The 8,620-nt window shown below is 36.4% G+C and overlaps 1 long non-coding RNA gene across 1 annotated transcript in view; it reads right to left on the bottom strand.

Moving 5' to 3' along the window:
- Positions 1 to 126: 126 nt before the first annotated feature.
- Positions 127 to 8,620, bottom strand: part of LOC141570149 (uncharacterized) — a 28,098-nt gene continuing 19,604 nt past the window's right edge. The window contains exon 3 of the long non-coding RNA XR_012494060.1: positions 127 to 2,399. This is a non-coding gene — a long non-coding RNA (uncharacterized LOC141570149). The remainder of the gene's footprint in view (positions 2,400 to 8,620) is intronic.

The raw sequence follows: 8,620 nt of genomic DNA, 5'->3' as shown, positions 1-8,620 counted from the left end.
ACCTTGATAATTTATTTTCTTGGGATTGATACAGAAACACTGTTCCATCGGGGCAATGTCAAAGGCAAAAATCAAAACATAAAAATACAATCCCACAAAGGTATTTCTATGAGGGATGGGTCTATGTAACTCAGGAAATAACAGCATTAGCCAGTGATTACTGACCACATGCCAGGCAGTGTTTAAATGCTTTCCAATAATAATTTATGCAATGCTCACAGCACCCCCATGAGCTAGGTATTATCACTAGTCCCATTTAACAACTAAGGAAACTGAGGAACAGAGAGGGTAAGTTGCTTGCCCGATCCAGCTGCAAATGGCAAAGCTGGGATTTGCACAGTTAGTCTGGCTCTAGAGGTCTCTTGGGTAAAAACTTCACATACCACATCCTTCCAGAATTTCTCTACACGGGTAAGATGAGCCGGTTTCCTCAAAGAGTCAGACCTCCTGCATGTTCCACAGGCATTAAGTCTCACAGCCACAATGCAGAGTGAAAAAGTGTTCTGCAAGGTTGACTGCAAGGAAGGATATGCACTTGAGACATTAAAATGTGAGAGGTCAAGTTCACCTTGTGTTGGTATAGGGATCCAGGCTGGTCTTCTTTCACTCAGAAGGAGAACTCACGATTTTCACTTTGTTTATTTCACCTTATTTTTTTCCCCCAAAAGAACTTTAAATCTTCTCAAGCTCTCTGATTTGTAACTGTTTGGGCCCCCAGAATTTATCTACCATGCTGCCTGGTACAGACGATCTTAGCTTGAAGGATTGTGAGGGGAGCGGCTGCCAGCTGACGGCTCCTTCCATAAAAGGTCACATCTGGGTCTAATGTTAAGAACTCCGTTGCTGGGGCTCATCAAGATGGTGTGGCTATAAATCACATACTCCGGGAGCCGTCTGATCCAAGTGAGGGGTTATTTAAGGTTGACCATCAAAGTATTAGATCCAACTTCCTTTGCTGAGATATAAAGAATGGTGATCTGTATCTTTAGATAGTTAAATCCTGCTCTCGCAGTATGCTAGAGCCAGACAACATAAATCCTTAATAATTGTTCCAATGTGTTTAGATAAAAAACAAATTTTATACATTTGCAACAAAATAAAAGGAAAACAATTTTAAAGAAGTGATGCTAAGGCACCGTCCTATGTAACACCATTCAAATTTAGGATTATATCTGCCTATATTAATTTGCTACGGTTACCATAACAAAGTACCGCAGATTGGGAGGCTTAAAAAACGAACAATTATTTTCTCACAGTTCTGGAGGATACAAGTCCAAGATCAAGGTGTCGGCAGAGTTGGTTTCTTCTGAGGCCTCTCTCCTTGACTTGCTGATGGCCGTTTTCTCCCTGTGTCTTCACGAGGTCTTCCCTTTTTGTGTGTCTCTGTGTCCTAATCTCTTCTTATAAGAAAACCAGTTATACTAGATTCAGGCCCACCTGAATGGCCTCACTTTAATTTAATTATCTTTTTAAAGACCAAATATAGCTCACGTTCTAAGTGCTGGGGATTAGGGCTTCCACATATGAACTGTGGAAGACACAATTCAGCCTGTAACACTTCCCGTGCCTATTTTGCCAGTGCTGAGTTATTATAATACAGGCTCCATGACACATTAACAGAGCACACTTTATACTGAGAGAGTTCTTGTTTAGAATGAAAGCTGATAGAAAAATCAATGAAGACAGCCTCTTGACTGCTGCCTTCGAAAGATGGAATCAGATACCATAGTAGCTAATCATGGGATAATTAAGTCGGAATCTAGGTAGTCTCTCATATATTATTTTTGAGAACCCCACTCCTATACTACATGGAGGAGAAAGCCAGTCCTGAATCCAACCAATGTCAGCATGGGTGTGGGAAGGCCAGTAAGGAGGCTAAGGCAGCAGTCCAGAAGAGAGATGGACGTAACTGTGTATAGAGTGGCAGCAGTGGGACATGTGGGGACATGTAGTCCTGAGGTAACTAAGAATTTCTTTTTTCAAACGATGGAGCAGTTCACATTGACAGCTGTGATGGACTCTTTCTGCTACCTACCCAGCAGGCTTCTGCACCTGTCCTAGGAACGGAACTCCTTTCCTGTACTAAGGCAGAGATTCCATGATATCAGGAGGGGAGGCCCTTCCTCCAGTCCCGGGAGCCAATAAACCCATTCCCCTTTGCCAGGAATTGATTTAGGATGGGGCCCGGGATCCATTTCTGGCCAGTGACAGGTACAGGGAAGTCTCGTTCCCAGGACAAAAAAAGCATCATTAGGAAAATATTTTTGGTTTTCCTTGTCCTTTCTTTCTTGTCTGGGGGATGTTTGTTTGAAGACATGATGCCTATGCTGTGGCAGCCATCTCACTATCATGGGAGACAGCCATGGAGCTAGAAAGCCAGTCTTCTGTGGAAGGAGGTCCTGGAAGCAAAAAAAGAACCTGATTCATGAGGCATCATTGAGCAGCTGAACCAACAGTCAGCACGCACCTACTTTGGGCTTCTTTTTATGAGAGAAAAACAAACCCCCATTTGTGTAAATCACAGTAAGTCAAGTTTTCCTCTACATTTTTAGTTTTAATTTTATCTATTTCCTCTTTTTGGGTAAGTAATTTATTCACCTGGCTCAAAATCCAAAAAGTATCAAAGAGTAAATGGTGAAATGTCTCATTTTCACTCCTGTCCATCAACCACCACGGTCCTCTCCTTGGAAGCAACCAATGTCACTGTTTCTGATGATTTTCCAGAGAAAAATGTATACACACATATGTCTTTCCTCTTTTCTGCCCCCACAAATGGTAGCACATTCTCCCCTTGCCTTTTTCATTTACCAAACAGCGTGGCCATAATTCCGTATCAGTATCAAAAAACTTCCTTCTAAATTTTTATATCTGCATAGTATCCCATTATATGGCTGCATCATTTCATTAGATCCCTCTGAGGATTTTTAATTCATTTTCAAACTATTACAAACAATTCTACAATAATAGCCTATGCTGATTTGCACATGTGAGAGTTTGCTATCAAAAATTTTGCTAGAAATAAAACTGTGGGTCAAAAGCTACACATGTTTTATTTTGATAAATATTACCAAGTTGCCCTCCATATAGATTGAATGTCAGCAATTTTTAAGGTCCATTTCCATATACAAACACCAAAATTGGTGTGCTATCAAATATTTTGATCTTTGCCAATCTGAAAGGTGAAAAATGTTATCTCAGTGTAATTTTTATTTGTATTTCTTACTGGGAGAGAGGCTTTTTATTTCACTGTGACTGAACATTTCCATGGGTTAAAGAGTCATTTGTAATTTATTTTCCACTAATTGTTCATATCTCTTACTATTTTTCTACTGGACAATTTCCAAATGTTATCTTGTTATCCTCAAATCATCTATTGAACAATAATGTTTTTTCACTAATTTAAAACACTACAATTAGAATTCAAATTTACATATGAATTTGAATTTACTTCTGGATTTTCAATTCTCTTACCGCTATCTGTCTTTTTAATTTGCTAGCACCACAGTCTTTCAACTATTTTAGCTTTACGTTTTAGTATCTATTAGGTTTCCTTTTAATCTTCTTTTTCAAAAATTTCCTCACTATGTTTTATTTCTTATTCCACATGAACTTTAAGATCAGCTTATCTAGTATCCGCACTCTCCCGCCCCTGAAAGAAAACTCCTACTGGTATTTGTATTGTGAAATTGCATTACATTTCTAGATTAATTAGGGAGAATTGACATCTCCCTGCTGTTAGTCTTCCTTTCAAGAACATACCTTTCTATTTGTTGATTCCTTTTGTGTCCCTCAGTAGTATTTTAATGTTTAATTTTTTAAAAAATAGATATTGAATATTTTGTGTTAAGTTCATTCATTCTTATAACCTCTGTAAATCTTATAGAATGGGATCTTTTCTGTCTTTTCTTTTTTTTTTCCTAGCCACCTACTGAATTCTCTTATTATCTATAATAGGTTTGCAGTTGATTCTCTTAAGTTACCACTTATAAAAATGTGAAACAGGTCTGTCTAATTTTTATATATCTAGCATATTTTAATCTTGTCTAAATGCATTGCCTAGTACCTCCAGAACAATGTTAAACAGTCATGGCATTAATGGACTCCTCTGTCTTGATCCCGATTTCAATGGAAATACTTTAGTATTTCCCCATTAAGCAGGAATTGAAATAGATATATTTATCTTATTATGCTAAGGAAACATCCATCTCTTACCATTTCACAGAGTTTTAAATCAATAATAGATATTGAACTTTTATGAGAGAAAAACAAATGTCTTTTAAGCATCTGTAGAAATTATTACACTACTTTTCTCCTTAAATCTATCAATCTGATGAATTACATAAATCAGTTTCCTAAACTACCCTTACCTTCCTGGAATAAATCCCACTTGATCTTGGAGTATTCTTTTTTTAATGTACCTCTGGGATTCTGTTTGCTAATACTTTATTTCAGATTTTCTAAGGGAGCTTGGTCTATAATATTGGTCTGTTTTATGTTCCTCATAGCTGAAGGCATTTCTAATATAACAGTTCATCCCAAAGGAATCACATCTTAGAGTTAATTTAGTTTAATATCTAGGACTGCCAACTCCTCCTCTTCCCCAGACTGTTGTTAACACATCCTCCATCCACACTTCTGCTCAGCACAGTTACACAGTTCTATGTTAAGAGATCTTCTAAGCAGCTGTTCATTTTTATGTGCTTATCATGAAAAAGTTACTTGTTCCAGTAGTATACGTCTGATGTGACCATCAAAACACCTGTTTCATAAAGTGGCTTATTCAGTCAAGTGGGATAATTTATACAGAAGCCATTCCAGAGTAACAAGAACCCTAAAGGCAATTATTGTCATACTTGAGGGCTGAGCCTAAAGCTTCCGTTTGGGATTAGTCCTATTTATAAAAGTTCTAATAGAATGTTCTGTAAGGATAAAAATTATTATTATCTGTGCTGTCCAATATGGTAGCCACCAGCCACATGTGGCTAATGAACACTGGAAATGTGACTAGTGCAATGAAGAAACTGAATTTTTAGTTTAATTTTATTTAATTTTGTATTTAAATAGCTATATGTGGTTAGTGGCTACTGTACTGGACAGCACAGCTCTAAGTGGTCTATGGAGAAAGTTGATTCAATGAGCCTGTGGTTGCCAACAGCTGGGAAGGCAAGTGTGATGGCAGACAGAACTCAGGCGTTAATAAATCCATTCATTTATTAAATCTAAAATATTTACCTACTGAGAACCTACTATGTGCTAGGCACTGTTCTAGGTATCGAAGATACAAAGCTAAACAAAATTCTTGTTCTCATGACATGAGGCAGATAATGAAAATAAATAAAGAACATTAAGTATTATGCTGAAAACTAAAATAGGGAAAGTGAAAGTAACTACCATGTGTCCCTGAAAATAAGACCTAACTGGAAAATAAGCCCTAGCATGATTTTTCAGGATGACATCCCCTGAACATAAGCCCTAACGTGTCTTTTGGAGCAAAAATTAATATAAGACCCTGTCTTATTTGGGGGGAAACACGGTATATAGCTACTGTAGATTGAATGGTCTTGGAAGTCCTTCTTGAGGAGGTGACATCTGAGCTGAATAACCAGAAGGAACCAGTCATAGGAAGACCAAGAGGAAGAATGTTCCTAGAGAAGAGCTTAGCGCCAAGGTCCTAGGAGCTTGGGACATTAGAGGAACTAGGAGTCTACAAGTCAAGGCTATAACCTGGTTGAGTAGTGGGGAGAGTAGTCCCAGATGGAGTCAGCAGGTCACATCACATAGGACTCCAAGGTAAGGAGCGCGGTTATTTTCTAAGTGCAGTGAAGGCATTGGAAGGTTTAAGCAAGGAAGAGGCACAACCTCTTTTCGTGTTAAAAAAGATCAATCTGGCTGCTATGTGGAGACTAAATAATGGTGGGTTATTATCTATAATAATCCAATAGATAATGAATGGAAGCAGAGAGACCAGGTAGAAGGCTATTGCAATAGGGAGATGGAGAAAGGTAGATGGTGTGGGGATACACCTTGGAAAAAGAGTGAACAGGATTTGTTGATGGGTTTGGGTCCCATCTCATAGTCTGTGGCCTTCGACTACTATTTTGTTAAACTAATCTGAGCCTCACTTTCAAAACTAACATTCGGTAAATATTAAATGAGTATTTACTATGTACCTGGCATCTGAAGATATAACAACAAACAAAACCAACCTGAAGCTTGAAAAATAGTTACAGTGAGATAAGTGCTACAAAAGACACAAAACATAAATCAGAGACTTAATCAAGGCTTGACGATCAGGAAATGCTACCCTGAGTAAATTTAAGATACCACCTGAAGAATTATTAGTGTTACCTAAGTGAAGGGGGAGGGAAAGATGAGCTTTCCTGGTGGAATGGATGGTATGTGCTAAGACCCTACGATCGGAAGAAGAGTCTGGCTGGACCTTGGGAACAGAGAGATAAAGCTGGAGAAGTAGGTAAGAAGTAGATCATTCACTTATAAACTATAATAAGGATTTTGGACTTTACCCTAAGAGCAATAGAAAACCACTTAAGTTTCTCACCACCCCCCCATTGTAGTTTTTATTCTCTTTTACTTCAATTTTTATTAAGTAATAACATATATAAAGTGTACTAACCTTAAGTGTACAGCTTAAAGAGCTGCTACATAGGTATAGACCCATGTTTCCATTCCAGACTACAGAGAGCTTTCAGTACCCCAGAGGAAGATTCCATGCCCCTTCCCACTCAGGAATCCTTACTACTTGGATCTCAATTTATACTCTGAGAGATACATATGATATCTGAAATATATGATATATCCCAGAGATACCCACTGTTTGATTTATGACTTATTTCCATCAATTAGTTTTGCCAATACGTGAATTATGTATAAATGGAATCATACTGTATTAGCCCTTTTGTATCTAGCTTCTTTTGATCAATGTCATATTTTTGAGATGTATCCTTGTTGCTAGTATAAGTAGTTTGGTTTCTTTTTTTAAATTTCGCTATGCAGTATTCCACTGTATGACTATACCTAAATTCATTTATACATTCTCCTGGTTCTTTCTAATTTAAGGGTTGTTTCAAGTTTTCAGCAGTTATGAATAAAATTACTACAAACAATTCTTGTACATGTCTTTTTATAGACATTTGCACTCATTTCTCTTGAGTATACACCTAGAATGGAATTGCTAAATCATAAGCCAGAAATAGTATAGTTTTAGTAAATACTACTAAAACATTTTTTTGTTGAAATATATTTGACATATAAATTGTGTAAATAAATATAAAGTGTACAGCATGTCAATTTGATACATTTGTATATTGTAATATGACTGCCATTGTAGCAACAATTAGCACCTTTACCAGGTTACATAATTATTCTTTCTTTTTAGTAGCTGGAATAATTGAGTTCTAGTCTCTTAGCAAGTTTGATGATTATACATGTATATAATACTGATGTTTATATTCACTATATTGTACATTAAATCTCTAGAGCTTATTTATTACTGCTTGAAAGTTTGCACCCTTAAGCACCTGTCCTATCTCCCACCTCCCACTAAAACATTTCTAAACTGATGCAACTAATGTACAATCCAACCCGCAATGCATGAGAGTTCCATCGCTTCACATATTCACCAAAACTTACTATATATAAAATTATTTCAATAATTTTAATATTAGCCACTTTAATGAGTGTATTTCTCTGTGGGGTTTCTTTTCTTAATAAATTGTTTGCTTTGGAATAACTTGAGAATTACAGAAAAGTTGCAAAGATAGTAAAGAGAGTTTTAATATATCCTTCACCCAACTTCCCTTAATGTTAATATCTTATATAACCATGATACATTAGTCAAAACTAAGAAATTAACATTGTTGAAATACTAATTAAACTACAGACCCTATTCAGATGTCATCAGTTTTTTCTCTCGTGTCCTTTTTCTGTTCCAAGATCCAAGCCAGGATATCACATTCTATTTAGAGGACATGACCCTTTAGTCTTCTCTGATCTGTGATAATTTTTGTCTCTCCTTATTTTTTTATGACCTTGGCAGTTCTGGAGAGTACTAGTTAGTTATTTTAAAGAATGCCCCTCTATTTGGGTTGATCTGATGTTTTCTCATGATTAAAACTGCCAAGTTTTCTTCCACAGTGACTAAACCATTGCTGCATTTCTAACAGCATGAAAGTTCCTGTTGCTCCACAGCATTCGGTGGTGTTATTGTTGTTTATTTCAGCAATTCTTGCAGGTGAATAGTAGTAGCTCACTGTGGTTTTAATTTGCATTTCTCTAATGACAAATTATGTTGACCATGCAAATTATGTTTATTATGCAGATATAAAAATTTATTTGCCACCCATATATCTTATTTGCTGAAGTGTCTTTTTATATCTTTTGCCCATTTTTAAATTGGGTCATTTGTTTTCCTATTCAGTTTTAATAGTCTTTATATATTCTGGATACAAGTCCTTTATCAGATATGTTATTTGCAAATATTTTCTCTTAGACTGTGGTATATCTTTTCATTTTTTTCAAAATATCTGTCACAGGGCAAAAGTGTTTAATTTTGATAAGGTCCAATTCATCAATTATTTTCTTTTATAATTTTTTTTTTATG

The sequence above is a fragment of the Rhinolophus sinicus genome, linkage group LG02 (genome assembly GCF_036562045.2).
Source record: "Rhinolophus sinicus isolate RSC01 linkage group LG02, ASM3656204v1, whole genome shotgun sequence".
Taxonomy (NCBI): Eukaryota; Metazoa; Chordata; class Mammalia; order Chiroptera; family Rhinolophidae; genus Rhinolophus; species Rhinolophus sinicus.
Note: the sequence above shows the minus strand (reverse complement) of the source record. Positions and strands in the feature narration are given on the sequence as shown.